General features: G+C 40.2%; 1 long non-coding RNA gene across 1 annotated transcript; it reads right to left on the reverse strand.

Annotated features, from left to right (window-relative positions):
- Positions 1–526: 526 nt before the first annotated feature.
- On the reverse strand, positions 527–17078 carry LOC123615124 (uncharacterized). The gene is made up of 3 exons (XR_006722685.1): positions 16879–17078; positions 13904–14060; positions 527–603 (listed from the first exon to the last, which is right to left on the reverse strand). It is a non-coding gene; the product is annotated as an uncharacterized LOC123615124 (long non-coding RNA).
- Between the last annotated feature and the right edge of the window lie 1047 nt (positions 17079–18125).

The following is an 18125-nucleotide window of genomic DNA, read 5'->3' on the forward strand; positions in this document are numbered from 1 at the left end:
GACACATTCTACTCGTCAGAAGCAAATGACAGCTTTCACTTTTACACAGGGTAAGAAATTATACAATGTTGTAACTCATGGGAGGTAGGGGTTACCTTACAGTGTGTCTACCACATCTTGTATGGAATGGCACCACAGCTCATCACATTGTCACCCATGGTTGATACTGTTACTGCAGTAAAGATGACTATAAGTATGTGGTGATGAATGGATTTTTTTGAGTATGTAGGAGCAGTCACAGAAGAAAATGAGCCCAGGCCTTTAAACTCTCAGCTCAAGTCATCATCACAGAACCAGAGAGTACCCCTAAGTTTTTAAAATTTTTGTAGCCACTAAATTTCTCCTTAAAAACTTAGGGCATTGATTGGGAAGGAATAGGACCCTGAAATTTAGAATGAGCACATCTGTTGGATTAAGAGGAAGGTGAGATTCTTGATTCTTGAGACACCCCTTGCAGTGTGGGGAGCATTCTCTCCCTATTTGAGTAGGATAGCCTTAATTTGCTTGAAAAACTTTAAGCGATTTTACCTGAAGCAGGTGTTTCATAAGGGCATGTCCATTCTCCTCGAGATCCACTCCGATTTCTCCATCTTGCCACAAGACCTATAGCCAAAGTGAGATTGCAGATTGCTTCAGGGAGATAAGCACAAAGTTTGACATAGGAGGAAATAGCTTATTCTCTAAAATAATGCCAACATTTTGCTAATTTACATTGGCAGAAACCTGGTGAATATGTGAATGAATGTACCATGGAATCAGCCAAATGTTACTGCTATGGGCATACTTGCCAGTGATTCTGGATCTAATGGGTTGGCAGCAATTCACCTTTGTTTTTATCTGGCAGGACCAGCAGTCCACCTTCACAGTCTTGCCTCTGTGATATGTCAACTTACCTGCTGTCTGCCAAAATTAGCAAAGATCTTGATTGTCTTGGATTCCATTAAGCATCACACTGGTCCATCACACTAATTATGTTTATTGGGCTAATAAGCAAGAATTTGCAGGTTCTTTAGATGCCTTAATAAGGGATATTTGAACCCCATGAATATTTAGGGATCTGCCATCTCGGGAAAGTTTCTGGCGATCCAATGGTCTGGAGCATGTCAAGAAGATAGTCTTTCCAAGGTGAAATTCAAGTTGCTGCCCCTTACACTGCCTGCTCCTAAAAGAGGCAGTGTTTGGCAGACCTTTTTTATGTCAGAGGTGACAGGTACCACAGCGAAGATGTTACACAGAGCTATTCACTAAATAACTGGAGATTTCCAAGTTTTTTTTTTTTTAACTTTATTTCTCTGTAATTTAAATTGACTTAGCTCTCAAGGCCCCTTTTCCACTGAGGGTAGAAAACTTAAACTTAACTAACTCAAGCTTTCTTAATGTCATCTGAATTAAATTTCTTGTAGAAATAGAGACAGGAAGTAGGGCATAGGTATCCTCTGCTCTTGTATTGCCAAGCTCACCTAGTTTTTCATTTGTTTGTTTTATTTTAGCTGACAGTTTTAAGTAGGTAGAAAGTTCAGGTGCAAGCTGTTCTTTTCCTTAGGTCCTATGACCAAAATACCAATTACCAGTGACCAGTGATACTCAGAGTATCTAGGGCATGTACATTTGGAGACTCTTGCAGGCACCAACAGGAGATTTACAGCACGTGCCTTTAGGGTTTGGGAGCAATTTATTATTATTTCTTTTTTAAACCATGTTAACCTTAATTTAAACAACTTTAAGGACAGACAGCTGGGAAGTGGTAGAGCCCACACGTACCAACACTGTTTGAATAAATCACCAGGCAGGCTATCGTGCCTTCGGTAAAAACACAAGGCACTTCAATTATAGCACTTATCTTGCTCTAATCTATGCCCACTCTTCCCATTAAATTGTCATTGCTTCTTTTTTTCCCTCCTTTTCCAGTTTTACTAGGTAGAATTATTACAGTTTGACTGCACATACACATTACACTGCATGTAAATACATATATACAGTATAGTGCATGGGTTTTTTTTTTTTAATTAAAGTCATTGCTTCTTGATATCTCCACACTACTCTGTAGAGTGCCTTGCACAAAATGGATGCTGCGTTAAATGTTTATAGGATTTGACAGCTACATCCATGTTCATGAGATGTAACACTTACATGGTCCTATGATGTGCTGAATTGGCAATCACTGAGTTTCACAGTAGGCTCTTTCCTTTCAAACCCACAGCCAAGGAATCTTCCAAGTTACGTTAGAATCACAGTATCTGTGTACCCGTGCATATTATTAGTCTCTTTTGCCCAGTGCTTTCCTCATGGAATCTACTTTATAACCTGCCAAAATTAAGAATGCCTCCCCTCGATGGGCAAAACTGTATTCTGAGTCTTTTGACCATGATAAGACAGAAATCGTATGACCAAAAAACAGAGATCTCTGTTAGAGGATTTCACTCTTCTAGCCCCATCAAATGCAGTGCCAAGCAACATCCAGATATTCCTCACATTGTTCTGGGCCTTGACTGAAGGCATAATTCTTCAATTTTTGACCTGCCTTAGACCTCAAAGCTAGTGGTGATATAACTCTGAGAGCATAATCTGGCAACCACATACAAGAGCAATAAGCATGCAAAAACAAAGCTCCATGCAGGGACTAAACCGTGGGCCTACTTGACATCCAAAGATATTCCCCTTTAACTTTATTCTGGACAATGAGAGTCAACCTCCTCCCTAATTTTTGTAGCAATAAAGGAAGCACGAGGCATGACTTTTCAACAAAGTAGTATTTAGCAGAGGATTTGTATGCATTACCGCTTACCTGTCAGCGTAGATACGAAAAGCAACATAGATTTTGACATGCTTTGCTTAAGAACAATAGACAATTTTGATCCCTTTGTTCCTCAAGAGATAGTAAAATGACAAACTGATATCAAGGTTTGTTAGGCTCCACGGGGTAGATTTTCCCAAGAGTCTTCCATAACATTTGTCCCATATATTGTGTAATTTGTACATCTAGCGAAATGCTTCTTAAATGCCAACTCCTAAGAATGAGAGTACATGTCTCAGGACCTGACGATTGTCTTTGGTCTCTGTGTAGGCGTCACCTGATGGGATATCAGTGCTCTGCACCACCCATCTGGCTTTAGCAACATCTTTGGGAAATTCTAGAGTGAGACATACTTGGCTCATTGATTCATTCAATACATTTTTTGAGAGCTTAGACTATGGAAGACACTACTAAGTCCTAGGGAATAAAATAGAATATGGATCGTGGCCAAAGCAGACAACGTCCCTTCCCTCATGGAATGTGAAGTTCAGTGGCAGAGGCAGAAAATTAGACAAGCAATTGTACCACCGTGTGAGAAGTGCTATGATAAAGGTACCCCAGAAAGAAGGTAATAATAAGAATCAGAGCAGAAATAAATGAAATAGAGATCAGAGAAACAATAGAAAAGATCAACAAAACTACAAAAGCTGGTTCTTCAAAAAGATAAACAAAATTAACAAACTGTTAGCAAGACTAAGAAAAAAGGAGAGATGACTCAACTAAAATCAGAAATCATAATATAGAAATACATAGAATCGTAAGAGACTACTATGAACAGTTACATGCCCACAAAGTATATAACCTAGAAGAAACTGGTAATACATTTATAGAAACACACAACCTACCAAGACTGAATCAGGAAGAAATAGAAAATCTGAACATACTAATAACAAGCAAAGAGATTGAATCAGTAATTTTAAAACTCACAACACAGAAATTTCTAAGACCAGATGGCCTCACTGGAGAATTCTACCAAACATTTGAAGTAGAAAATCTCTAAGAACAATTCTCACTTCAAATCTCCTCTACACTTTTTACAGTTTGGGTACCCCTTTATGTTCCTATTTTCTTCCAAAGGGTACTCTAGATTCCTACCTTCTTTCGAATTTGGATTAGGTACTTCGGAAGGAAACCTGAAACTCTCCTTCACCATTTCCCTCGAGCCTAGAACCAACTCTCTGAAGCCCTGAACTCTCCAAAGCCAGAGGCACATCTTAAAAAAAAAGAAAACCTTCCTTTCTTACCTAGCCTCTAAATTCACTCCATCCCTATTCATACCTAAAGTCTCATACTGTCCAGTTTTTCTGAGATTATAATTTTTTTACTTTTCTGGACAAAATACCTTTCACTCTAAATGTTGTAATTTCTACTTCTAAGAAAGGAAGTAAATATCAACTGCCATCTTTGTCCCAAAGGGTAGGTTTTTTTCCAAACTCCAACCAATTAAAATTTCTTTTCTTACTAGTTTTGCTCTTTGACTCCTGTTCTATTTAATTAAATTTCTTTTCTTTTGTCTCCTTATAAAAATAATGAACTGTAGAAATTTTGTAAAGTACAGAAAATTACAAAGAAGCAAACTAAAAAAAAAAAAGGTGGTCAAAATATTTTGACTGTTTTCTTTTGGTCTCTTTTGCATCTCTGTAATGACTTTTCATGTTTTCCTCCCAATTGTCCTTCCCCGCGTGCCTTCAGTGTATGAGAACTCTCAATTCACCCAAATAACCCACTAAACCATGTGAGAACTTGAAAAGGAAATTAAGTTCTAGAATAGTAGAACAATACCTTCTTTTTCAATGTTTTCTCCCCAATTTAAAAAGTTATGAACATTTCAAACACACAAAAAAGTTGAAAGAGAAATAAAATGAACACCTTGAATGCCTACCACCTAGATTCAATAATTGTTAACAACCTACAATTTTGCTTTATCTCTATCAGTCATCTACATACACATTTTTCCTTCTGACATTTGAAAGTGAGAAGCAAACATCATGGCACTTTATCCCTAAATGTGTCAGCATGCATCTCCTAAGAATAAGACATTCTCCTAGATACTATACCATTACTTTACTTCAATCATTAACAGTAGTTTCACGCTACCACCTAGTACCTAGTCTACATTCAAATTTTCCTAATTGCCCCAAGAATATGTTTTGTTGCTTTTTTCTTTTGAACTAGGATTCAATTCAATAGTCACACATTGCTGTTAGTTGTCTCTTCAGTCTCTTTTACTCTAGAACAGTCCCTTCCCCTTTAAAAAAAAAATGAGATTCACTTTTGAAAGTCAGACCATGTTTTAATATCATCCTTTCAACTTATTTCCCATCTCAGAACCAGCACAATTCATTATCTTTCACTTGTACAATTGCAATTACCTCCTCACTCAAGTCTTGACTCCACCATCTCTCTAATATATATTGTCGACAAGACGATTTTTCTAGACAGCACTCCATATCACCTTCAAACTCAGGCCTGGTAAACAAAGCCATGCATCCTCCATGGAAATATGACTCAGGCTGGGCCGACTAGCATGAATCTCAAGACTTCGACAGAAGCTACCAGTCACTCCTCTTCTCGCTAGCCGTGTACCTGAGAGATTTTGAGGCTGCAGGGCATCGTGCTACCATTAGGGAGCGCCTGGAGACCCTGGGGCTGCGCTTGGAGCCAGAAGAAGAAGCCAATGTGGCAGAAGGCAGAGCAGAGAACTGGACAGAAATGAAGCGTGGGAATATCTTTGGAGCCTGATTCTAAATGAAGAGAAGTCAGATCTGACTCCTGGACTTTTCAGTAATGTGACCCAATAAATTCCATTTTGGAGGCAAGCCAGTTTGTGTTGGGTTTCCTATCACTGCGATTCAAAGAGTCCCAGCAGCTGTATGCTTCATAAATTTACTTTCACACTAATCACTGATTCTCAGTGATTCTTGGAACTCGCGCCTCAGCGCCATCATTCATCAACATCCCACCGTCTTCTGTCTGGGTACTTGTTTTGTTTCACTTGCAAGGTTCTTGGCTTCAAGAACCGTGGGGTACCCTTATGTTAGCTGAGCTTTTTATGGCTTACATATTTGTATTCTATATCTAATTGCTTTAATTGATTTGTTTTTTCACTCTGCATTTCTTACGGTGTCTCAAGACTTTCTCTTTATTAGCAATTCTATATTTAATTCTGTCTAGTCAGCTCCTTGATATTTATAATTTATTAGTCATATAATGGTATTATTCTGGGACTCAATTCATTTTCATAGCACTGCAATCTCCTTTTTCAGCCCATTCTGTTATTTTACCATGTAGTCTTTGAACTTTTGTTTTATTGAATGTAGATGACTAATAAATTGTTCTAAAATGAGGAAGTTTGAGAGAAATTTATTCTTTTCCTTGAGCAATATTTTCTTCTAGAATGGATTTTATTACCTCTTTTGCTTGCTAGCTTCCTTAATTCATTTAGTTTATTATGGATTGTTTCTCCAGTTGCCATTCCATCTCTTCTTCCTGCTCATGTTTGAAGTGAGCTTCCATGTCTAGACTCTAGAGCAGTGATTCTCAACTTAGGGTGATTTGTACCACAGAAAACATCTGGTACTATCTGGAGACATTTTTGGTTATAATAGTTGGGGCAGGAGCCAGGGTGGGTGTTTGCTACTGACATTTAACAGGGATGCTGCTATACATTCTGCAACGCACGGGATACACCACTCCCCTACAACAAAGAATGATCTGGCCCAAAATGTTAAGTGCTCAAGTTTAGAAACCCTGCTCTCGGACCTTCATATGAAATATGATCTATGATACGGAGGGAATGTCCTTGTTTCTCTTCTATATTTGTCTTCCTCTAAAAAGAAGAACTTTAAAGCTGAACACTGGGTTCTGCTCATCTCCGCAGAGCTGAAAGGGAGCAGAGAGAGTCCTTCTGGGGTTGTGTACATCTGTTATTATGGTACCTGGACTTTGCTTCATTTTTTTGAGAATTCTTATAGCCTGGAAACTTCTACCTGCTTGGAGCAGCATCTATTCCTGTGGCTTCAGATCAAGTTCCTAGTTCACCACAGAAACAAAGAAACAGACAAAAAAGGTGAGGGGAGGAGGTTCTTCCTGCCTCTGTTGACATCCTGTGGCAATGGTGGATTCTCTCCAGGGTTCTTTGACTTTTCCCTGGTCTATCTACTGACCATCTCCATCCATTTCTCTCCTAATGGAGAGTTATTAAGAAAGATTGGGTCAAATTACCCAGTTTCTCTGTCTTGCTTGATGGGAATGGGCTGAGGAAAGAATGAGGAGGGGGTGAGAAGTAAAATCTATTTGGGTCCCTGGCCACTTCTTTTCAAAGTTTATGACCTAAAGTTGTACTTCTTTCCATGCTTTATTGCTACCGGTGAATTTTTTTCATCTGACCATCTTTTGAAGATTTTGTCGGGTAGTAAGGAAAAGAGGTTTTTTTTGTGTGATTATTCCATCCTCTTTGCCCCTAATTTTCCTACTATAGCAGTAAGTATTAAGACTTCCTGAAGCCAATATTTTATTACCCTGATATTACTTTATTATTCATCTTGGATGGCTACAAAATTAGGCCAACCAGAAAGGTCTGGGCACTAGGTGGCAGGAACGGGGTCCCTAAGCCAAGAATCATGATCCAGTAAAAACTTTTCTAGAAAAGGTTTGCAAATACCATCTACCCATAAGGAAGAAAAATCGATTTTGAAACAGGCCTGATGGGATTCTTGTCCAAGAAATCAGGCACATCTGAGTGAGAAATAGCAAGAGGGTCCTAGAGGTCAGCCCTCGGCTGATAGCTGCTCAAGACTGCTCTCCTCACACGCCTTTAATCAGTCCTTCTTTCCTGTGGGGCACGTAATACCTCCATCTCTAGTCTGGTCTGCCTCGAAGACTGTCCCTGTCTAATGCCACCTAGCTTTCTTAGGTATTTATAGAACAAGGACACTGGATGGGAGGAGGGAGAGAGACATCTGAGTCTCTGTTTTCTTGAAAGCCCAGCCTTCCCGCCCTGATCCTAATTAGCTTTTCTCTATTTCTGTGCTATGCCTTCCCCACTCCCAACTTGCTGTGTTTTCTTCTCCTGAGCAACAAATAAATATACTCACTTCTCAAACGTAGTTTTCAAAACATGTTGAAGAATCTACAAACCTCTGTGCCCCAGAGTCCAATCTTTCTGCCCTCAAACGTGCATGGCATACAACTGCGCAGACAGCGTGTCCTGATCACTGTGAGAGCTTTGTACCTTCCAAACACCTTCACTAACAGTCATTTCCTGAGAGAGGCAGGGTGCAGGGCACTGTCAACAGACGCTGTCTTTCCATTGTCGCGAGTCCCCAGGGAAAGAGGCTGAGGAAAGAGGTGTCTCCACACAGACAACCCAGTCAAGAGCCAAAATACTCTGGCAGGATCTTGGACCACAAAAACACTACGCTCCCTGTAAGCGCTGCATTTGGAACTTCTCGGCAATTTGCTAGACTTGAGTAAATGCAGAGCTGGCAGCCAGACATAAATACCGTCTCTCCCAGCCGGGAGAGCCTTAGCTCCACAGGTGCTGTCTCTCTCTGCCTTCACCTTACTGGTTTCACTTCCACAGCTATAGTTCGTGAACGATTGTAAAGTTGGCCTAGAGCAGGTGGGAGAAATTTCTGGCGGTGTGGGCCAGGGGACTCGAAGATAAAGAGGCAGGAAATGCATCCACACTTTCTCCCCAGCTGCCTCTCAAACACTGATGTTCCTGGAAGGCCCTGAAAAATTCAAGAAATTCTGTGAATTTCTCCATCTGTTTAATTCCCTAGCTATACAAGCGACCCCAAGTTGGTAGAAAAATAATTTTGCACTTGTGTGTTTCTTGGAGTTCAACCAGTGGTGGGACCACTTGGGGTAAACTGAGGAGACCTGACCAAATCCAACAGCCAGACTCACAACATCCCGGAGGTTTGCTCTGCTTTCTGAAAGTTAGGAAGCTGACATGGTTGCAGGCTCATTTAAAGTGTTTGACAGCTTTCAACAAATCGGTCAGTTGGTAGATTGGCTTTTGAAGAAATTATTTTCAGGAACATACCTACAGTCTGCTTGTCTCCCAGACCCTGGTCCCTCCCCACCCACTCTGGCTCTGAGCACGTCGCCCATTCCGGGCTCTGACACTGTCAACCTGTGTCAGACAGCTCCCAGTCTACTTCTTTGGCCTCTGAGCTCAGCCTCAGAGCTGGCCAAAAATATCTACCTCAGAGCATTAGTCAACCTGCCTGGCTTACCTGACGCCCTTCCCAGTTCCTTCTGTCTGTCCTTTTATCTGTAGCTATCAGGCTCCATCTTTCCGAATCACTGTCTCTTTCTTTCTTTCTTAAAGCCCATCACTGTTCTCAATCCACCACCACCTGTCTTGTTGACTCGCTATTTCCAGGTCAAGGCCTCCTCTCGGCTGAGTTGGCCCTCCTTTGTCACAGTGGGAGGCCCCCAGAGGCATTCTAGCTCTTCCTCTCCAGTCTCGCTCTATTGTCCCCTGGGCTGTGTTTACCCACACCACTTCTGACACTGAATGTCTGGTGTCTATTCCAACACTGTTTCTTCAACGCCCCTACACCAGCTGGCTGTCCTGCAATTCAGGGTTCCCATAAACTCTTCCTCAGGTCCGATAATTCACTAGAATGCCTCACAGAACTCAGGAAAATGCTTACATTTCTCAGCATATTATAAAGGATACAACTCAGGAATAGCCCAACGGAAGAGATGCATAGGGCATGCACAGGGGGAAGGGCACAGAGCTCCCATACCCTCTCTGGATGTACCACCTTCCCAGCACAGTGATGTACTCAGCAACCCGGAAGCTCTCTGAACCCATCATTTAGGGATTTTTACGGAGGTCTCATTACATAGATACAATTGATTAAATCATTTGGCCATTGGTGATTAGCCCAATCTCTAGCCCCTCTCCTCCATACCCCAGGTTGGGAGGGGGTGGGGAAGGATGGGGCATGGGGGTTGAGGTGAAAATTCCAACCCTCTCATCATGCCTTGGTCTTTTTGGTGACTAGCCCTCATCTTGCCACCATGTAGGCACCCTAGCCACTAGTCATCTCATTAGGATACAGAAGACAATCTCATCACACAGTAGATTCCAAAGTTTTTAGTAACTGAATGCCAGGAACCAGGGACAAAGACCAAATATTTATTTATTTTTATTATATCACGCTATCCCAAACAAAACAAAACTAACAAACTTAACTCACCACCTGTTAAATTTCTGAAAGTGGACATCAAGACATTTCTATTTGCTAGCATCCACAATTATCCTATTTAAAGGCAGTTGTCTTCTTTGAGTTTCTGGATCTGACAACATATGACCAATGATCACATACCAGGTTGTTTAAATGTTTATGTTATTTATACTTGTCTATACTAAACTATGCTGTCCCTTTGCTCCAGCATCCCCAGGGATAATCCCTCAGTGGTCAGGCTTACTCTCCATGACCTGCCCCTTGTCTGTACCAACAAGTACTAAAAGAATTCTTTTATAACCTGGTTGTGGGGCAAGGCTTTTGAACTACAATTGAAAATCCAGATACAATAAAGGAAAAGACTACATTCGAAAAACAAACAAACAAACAAACAATTTTGCATGGCAAAAGTCACCATGAGCAAAGTAAAAAGACAAACTGGAAGAAAACATTTGCAAAATACATCTCAAATAATGGGTTAATGTTCATAACATGAAGCACATCTCAAATCTAACAGCAATTAAAAAATATAGCTGACACAGATTAGAGCAACCCTGCAGGCCAACAGGAACATATTACCATTTCCCACTCATTTTAGCACCCCATAGTCAATCTTACAGGCAGAAAGGTTGAAATGCCTCCCTATATAGATAAACTCTTCCAAGAGTCAGGGGTGTCAAACCTGGTGTGCATAAGAATATCTGTCAAATCTGCAACAAACAAAATATGTGCCCTATATTTTAAGAAATATAATGCGGTTTCAAGGATATTTTTGACTCTGACATTTTCTCTCCCCATATGGTTAAAAAAAAATTTTTAAGCCTTGAGATCCTGCTGGAGTTCCAGTTTTTACACTGATTTTAGAAAATAACTCCCACAAATAATATGCTTCCTCTATCCAAAAAGATGAGATTTTTAGATATTGGAATCACAGTGACCCCAATGGTATGTAGAAGCTTCGTGAATTCCTACTTAACCATCCATCAGCCTTCTTGTCCTTTCTTTGAAATACTCAGCGCCAGAAATGGTTGTTGACTTTACTTGACTTTAAGTTCCAGTTTAACAGTATTTATGATCAGAGTCAGAGTTTCACTAGTGTTAGAATCATCAACAAACATATATCGGTCACTTTCCATGTGTAAGCTAGAGTACTTGCAAGTGTAAAGATGCTGACATCTACCAGTTATGGAGACCAGGCCTACTCAGAGGCCAAGGACAACTAAAGTGAAGAAACAAGAGGCTTTCAGAATATGGTTTGTGAATGAAATATTCCTGCCCAGGCATTAGGAAGGAATTACAACAGCTTCGGGGGGAACAGGGCCAGCTTGGGGCTTGTAGGCAAAAGAGGCCCAGTAGGAAAGTGAAAAGCATGAAGAGGCCGGTATGGTGACCCATAATGCAGTGCTCACAGCAGACACGGCACCTCTTGCCACATCTCCTGCTCGTGTGTCATCATCAGCTGTGGGTATGTCATCTCCAGCTGCAGTTCCTGGCAGGCTGAAGGCCTCCCTCTTCAAGTGCCCAACATCAAGTCTTTCAACTTTTTTGCCTCAAGACTTTTTCCAAAGCCTCAGTATCTCAGCCCTGCACACACCCAACTGAGGTGTGCCCCAGAAGGCACCTCTCAACCAAAGAGGGAAGGGTCAATGATCTCACCTTCCCCTCTCTCCCTGCCAACCTTCAGGGGGTCCCCAGCAGAACTGAGCCCCAGTTACCCACATGGTGACTAGCTGGATACTGACCTTTCCTTTGTCCATATTGTTCTGACCTCCCAGGGTCATCCCCCAAATAAGCTATTGCACCCTAGTTTTTGGCCCAGTCTTTGCCTTTGGGGGGACTCAAACCAAGACAGTCCTGCCCTAGGTAAAGGAGGAATAGGATCAACTGAAAAAGCAGGTTGAAGTTTTAGATTCAGTTGGACCTGCCTGGAAAGAACAGTGTACAGAGAGAAGTGGATCTATCATAACTGTGCAGGGAGAGAGTGGAAAGGAGGGCCTCTGCTATACTTAAGGCCTGCCCAAAACAATGCCTTCCTTCTCTGTACCAGACTATACTTTTAACTCTTTCTTTTTATTGGAATGAGAAGGGTACCTAAAGGCAAAGACCAAATGGTCTCACTTTCACTTTATTCCCTATTAAATACATCACGCAATGGTCAGATATTACCATCTGTGCTTTGAGATCTTCACCAAAACTGAGATTATCTGGCGATCACCAGTCCCAGATTCTGAAATACAGATGGTTCCCCTCATGGGGAATGGAGGAGAAACCTAGGGCTTTGTCCACAGCCTACAGCCAAGCTGCTAGAGAGTTTCCAGGGCAACTGGTTCACTAAAGGACTGGGTAAGAGGAGGGGCCATCTGGCTGATTTTATTACCTTCCTTGGGGTAAAAATTATTAGCCTATGGTGACATCAATCATAATTATCTCAATTTCCGTTGGTCTACATGGGTCAAATTTCTTCCTAAATTATTTGTATTATATAACATGTATTTCAAAAGAATAAGCAAGTGGGAGTTTGAACAGAGAGGCATTGAGCAGAGTCTTTGCAGATGTTTTATGTTCTCTCTTGAGGAACATAAACAGCCTATCTTTTTGGAAGAACCACAGAGACCTTGGCAACACCCTTCTTGAGAACAGAGGTTGCTACATTTCAGAGTAGGAAGTAGCCATTGTGGTTAAAAAAAAAAAAAAGCATTTAGATCATACTAGGTATTAAGAAATGCAAGGGACAAAGCAGAGAAATCCAGACCACAAACCGGTTGAAAGTTGCCATAACTCATTCATTCATTCAGTGTTATGGGTATTGGGAACAGAGCAATGAATAAGACCACAGAGGCCCTATATTCTAAAAAGAGGTTTCCAGATTACTTCTTTTTGTTAGACCATTTATAACATCATATATTTTTGATGAATTTAGCTGAAAGTCAAATCCAGGTGTTAATGAGAATTCCATTCATATTTCAAGCTAATGTTTATAAAACAACAGATCTTTGATCTTAAGTGTATCCTTTCCTATGCCCCTAAAATCTTGATAGTAAAATTGTTTCCTGTTTTTAAGTGATTGGCAACTGGCCATCATTAAAAAGTCCACCAACAATAAATGCTGGAGAGGGTATGGGGAAAAGGGAATCCTACACTGCTGGTGGGAATGTAGTTTGATGCAGCCATTATGGAAAACAGTTCCTTAAAAAACTAAAAATAGACTTACCATATAATCCAATAATCCCACTACTGAGCATATATCCAGAGGAAACTTGAATTTGAAAAGATACAGGCACACCAATATTCATAGCAGCACTATATACAATAGCCAAGACATGGAAACAACCTAAATGTCCATCAACAGATGACTGGATAAAGAACTTGTGGTATATTTATACAATGGAATACTACTCAGCCATAAAAAATAATAAAATAATGCCATTTGCAGCAACATATATGGACCTGGAGATTGTCATCCTAAGTGAAATAAATCAGAAAGAGAAAGAAAAACACCATATGATATCACTTATATGTGGGATCTAAAAAAATGACACAAATGAACTTATTTACAAAACAGAAACAGACTCACAGACATAGATAATAAACTTATGGTTACTGGGAAGGAAAGAGGGGATACAGAGGGATAAATTGGCAGTTCAGGATTTGCAGATACACACTACTATATACAAAATAGATAAATAGCAAGATCCCACTGTATAGCACAGGGAACTATATTCAAAACCTTGTAATATCCTATAATGAAAAAGAATATGAAAACAAATATATATATATATACACACACATATATATGTATAACTGAATCATTGTGCTGTACACCAGAAATTAAGAGAACAATGTAAACTGACTATACTTCAATTTAAAAAAAAAATGATCAGCAACTATATTGGGTACTTACTTTGTGCTCAGCCAACATGAGGATAACACAGAAGATTTAGAGGTGGGAGCCTTTCTTCAGTTTTGAGCTCGGCACATTGTTGCTGAAAATAAAGATTCCATTCTCCAGCTCCCTTGTTGCTAGGTATGGCCTGTATTTCTGGCCACTGAGATACGAACTGTGAAAATGGAAAAAAATTAAAAATTAAAAAAAATAAACTGTGAAAAGGGAGCTAACTCAGCTGGAGAGGACCCTTTGTTATTATTTTGCTCCTTCTGGAAGGACTGAAATGCATGCATGACAACAGGAGCTCCAGCTGCTGTCTTGGACCACAGGACGACCCTTGTATAGGATGTAGGATGGAAAATACATGCTGAAGATTGTGAAGCCGAGAGACAGAGAGTTCCTGAAAGCATCTTGGGCTTCCATGTTCATCTTAGATCACCTATTTCCTTTACCCAAGAAAGAAGGAAATGCTTATCTTGTTGAAGCTGCTTCTAGTTTAGGTTCTTGGTTACTTGTAGCCAAATTTATAGCAATTTGTAGCAGATGTAGTTAGGGTGCTGTACACTGGGCCACTTTTCCCTGTGGCTGACGGTAATGTCATATTAAAAGATCGCCTCCTGTTTGCAGGCCTGGGCAATTATTCTTGGCTTCTCTTTCAATGGAATTGCTCAGGAAAGCTGAGGAGAGTCCCCTTGGGCCATTTTCCTTCATGCTTGTTTTTATCCCACATTATAATTTCCTTCTGGTCTCTCTCAACTGGGAACTAATACAAAGCTAAAGGGAGAGGTTGAGACTCAGAGAATGAAGGTGAACAGGAGGAAGATATCGGGGCCTTGACAACTGAGCTGGATACAGCTTTTCTAGTAAATGGCCTGCTCCACACTTTACAACTGAGACCAGGACTGGGTTTGTTATTGGAGGAGACAAAGTAGTGCTCATACTTGGTCAAAATGTGTTCTTCTTCTTCCCCCCTTTTCTTAGTCTTTCATGGACTCTTCTGGGAACCAGTCACCTTAGTCAAGAATACCTAAGATCTCAGGGATGGATGCTTATTACTCATTATAGATACACTGTATCTCTGTTGTATGAATATTCTTTTTTCCTGAGGAGAATAAATTCCTTTAAAAGAAAAAAAAAAACGTATTCCAATACAGCTCATACCTACTCCTCAACTGAATTCTATAAAGCTCGGGAAAGGCCTACAGAGAGGACTGCAAACTGAAAAGAAAACAAACAAAAACAGTCAAACAGTGAAAGCAGGGGACGGAAGAAATCTTTCATCACGGGCCCCTCACCTGTAGAGACCTTTGCCCCTAACTTCCAGAGAGGCTCCAGCTATCGATTTCAGTTTAGAAAGTTTTAGGAACAAAGAAGAGGCAGAATTTTAAGTTTTGCTACTGAAGAAAAATAGCACAAAGGAGAGGAGTAGCGAGATTTTCAGCCTGTGTGACGTGTCACAGGAGAAACCTGAGATCTTCTGCCAGCTTGCTGGTGACTTCCTCACCTTGTAAATCTCTCATATCTTCCAGAACTTTAAGACTTCTGCCTAATTAAATGTTCTCCTATATCTATGTCGCCCCCATTCTTGCACTCACGACCCTGGCCCGAGTGCCTGCAGTAGCATTCCTTTAAACGACTTCCTCCCCTTATTCAAGACACCCTGCACCCCAACTCCATGCCCCACTTCTTATCTCAGTGGACCCTTTGCATTCCTCACTCAGAACACTTACTGTATTATCTAGAAGGACCCATTTGTCATCCTTATTTAACCCTGTACCTTGAGTGCCTAGCCCTTTGCCTAGCTTAGAGCAGCTCCTCAGTGAGTATTTCTTGACCCTGGGCAGGAGTGATAATCAATCACAATATCTGACAAGAGCTAAGTGATCTGTTATCACTTGCAATGTACTAATTAAAAAAAAAAAAAAAACCCTGAAATCAGAAAAAAAAAAAAAAAAAAAAAGTGTAAGGCGCAAAGAGAGAGAAAATTATCCAAGGCTGGAAGATACAAATTTGAACACCACTGGGAACCGCAAATGGGAAATAAATAAGTAAAACCCTTTGTTGATATTATGCAATGTCTTTGGCGATGGATCATGGGAAGCCTCAACAATCACTATATGTTAACACAGTGGAGTGGTTTGGAGCAAGTGCTTAGGATTTCAAAGTTCATATTCCAGCTCTGCCATTTCTAAGCTGTGTGATCCTAGGCAGACTATTTAACTTCTCTGTTTCTGTAGCTTCATCATTTGTAAAATGCAAGTTCTACTAATGTTTTCCTAGTAGGGCTGTTAGGAGAATTAAGAGTTGATATAAAGAAAACACCCTAGAAAAGTGGCTAGTACATAGAAAGAGCTATATGAAATTTTATTATTGTTGTTATTGTTTTTCTTATTATAATTCCTCATCCTAAAGCATGACCCATGACAACAAGAAGAAGGAAAAGTGACAGTTGGCAGTCTAAAATATTTACATAAATGGATGCTAAGGGCTATGTGACTAAAGGTGGCAATGTAAACCATTCACTACTTTAAAAGAGGCTCTTAAAATTATACTTGTATAAACTCTTTGCTCTGAGCCCACAAAAGAAGGCACATGGATTCTCTCGACTCCACACCCCACTTTCCTTTTCTATGTCGTGTCCATGCCAATTTTTGTGACTTATTATTAAGTACAAGTTAAGTGCAATAAAGATTCTTTTGAAATATATTTTGGGAATCATATAGAAGTTGTTTTAAGAACTGAAAACTAGGCCATTAGAGTTTCTTTATTCCTTGCTTTTGAACTCATAATCTTACTAGAGTTCTTAATTAAGCAGAGTTTGGGAACAAAAGTTTCCAAATCTTGGTCTGAAGCCTTTTGTTGAAACACCTGAATAATCCTTATTTAAATTTATATTACTCAGTATTTGTATAGTATGACATAATTCTGGCCCTTTAAACTTCTAGGGACATAAAAAAATGTGACAAAGTTTCCAAGCTCTTAGTACTTACAAGTCTTTCTTTCTTCGTCTTCTTACTTTTGATGAGACTCAGAATATTGTACTCTTTGGTTATTAGTTCATTTCAGTCTTCTTCACGCTGGAAACTCTTTCCTTCCATTATAATTAATTTAACAAGTATTTAACAATCATCTCTTCTGTGAAGGGATGTAAGGCTCAAGGTTCTTAAAGGCAGCTTCCACGTCTGTCAAGTTTGCCATTATATCCTCAGTGCCAACCAAGGTGCACTGCGCATAATGGGCATTGCAAAAGTATTTGGCTGAGAGATATGAATAAAGGTCCTATACTGAAGCATGAAGTATAATAGAGCCAGTATAATGTTTAGATCTGGCTTCAAACCCCAGTTTTCCTAATTATTATCTATGTGATCTACAGCAAGTTGCTTAATGAATTCATTTTCCCTTGTAAATGGAAATAGTATCCACTTTATAAGTATTATGAGAATTTAGCAAGATAATGGTTTATTAAGACTTCTACTAAGTGTATAGTATGTTTCAGAGACTGCATTTCAAAAAACAAGACTTTAAAGTTTGAGTGGATTGCCATTCTTGCTCTTACAAATTTCCACTTGGTAAAATAAGACAAGTCACAAATATAGAAATGTTATGGGTGTTTCAAGTTGGGAGAGATGACGTGTATTTGAGAGAATTAGGGGGAAAAGGTAACATATGAAATGGTCCTTGAAAGAGAGTTAGGATTTCAACAATTCAAATGGGCAGGCATACCCAGATTAAACAAAGAGAACCTAAACACGGAGGTAAAAAGGTACTGAGTGACAGAGAAAAGGTCACTCTTTTGGCTGAAATGTACAAGAAGTAGTGAGAGATAGGCAAGAAATGTGGGGTGGGGCCATTTTAGGGTTGCCAGGTTCTTTAATCCAACAGACAATGGGCAAAGCAACTCCTGACGATTTAGGGGCAGGCCTATGGAATAATATGATTGGAAGGTGGAAACGCCTGAGTGGAGAGATCAGTTAGGAGAGGCTCTTGCATTATTTCAGGCCAGAGATAATAAAGGCCTATAGCAGGGAGGGGGCAGAGAGTAAGCAGACAAGGCAGGCACATTTCACAGAGAATCCAGTCTGTGACTAGTGCCTCGCACTGGAGGGAGAGAGGGAGAGACCCTATGACCGGAGTCACTTACACTACTTAACACAAACGGGTAAATCACAGGAAAGTGTCTGTTTTGGATATGGGTCAGCTTGAGATCTGGGTTGCACCTCGCTGCCACCTTCCCTTT

This window comes from Camelus bactrianus, chromosome 3 (genome assembly GCF_048773025.1).
Source record: "Camelus bactrianus isolate YW-2024 breed Bactrian camel chromosome 3, ASM4877302v1, whole genome shotgun sequence".
In the NCBI taxonomy this organism is placed as follows: Eukaryota; Metazoa; Chordata; class Mammalia; order Artiodactyla; family Camelidae; genus Camelus; species Camelus bactrianus.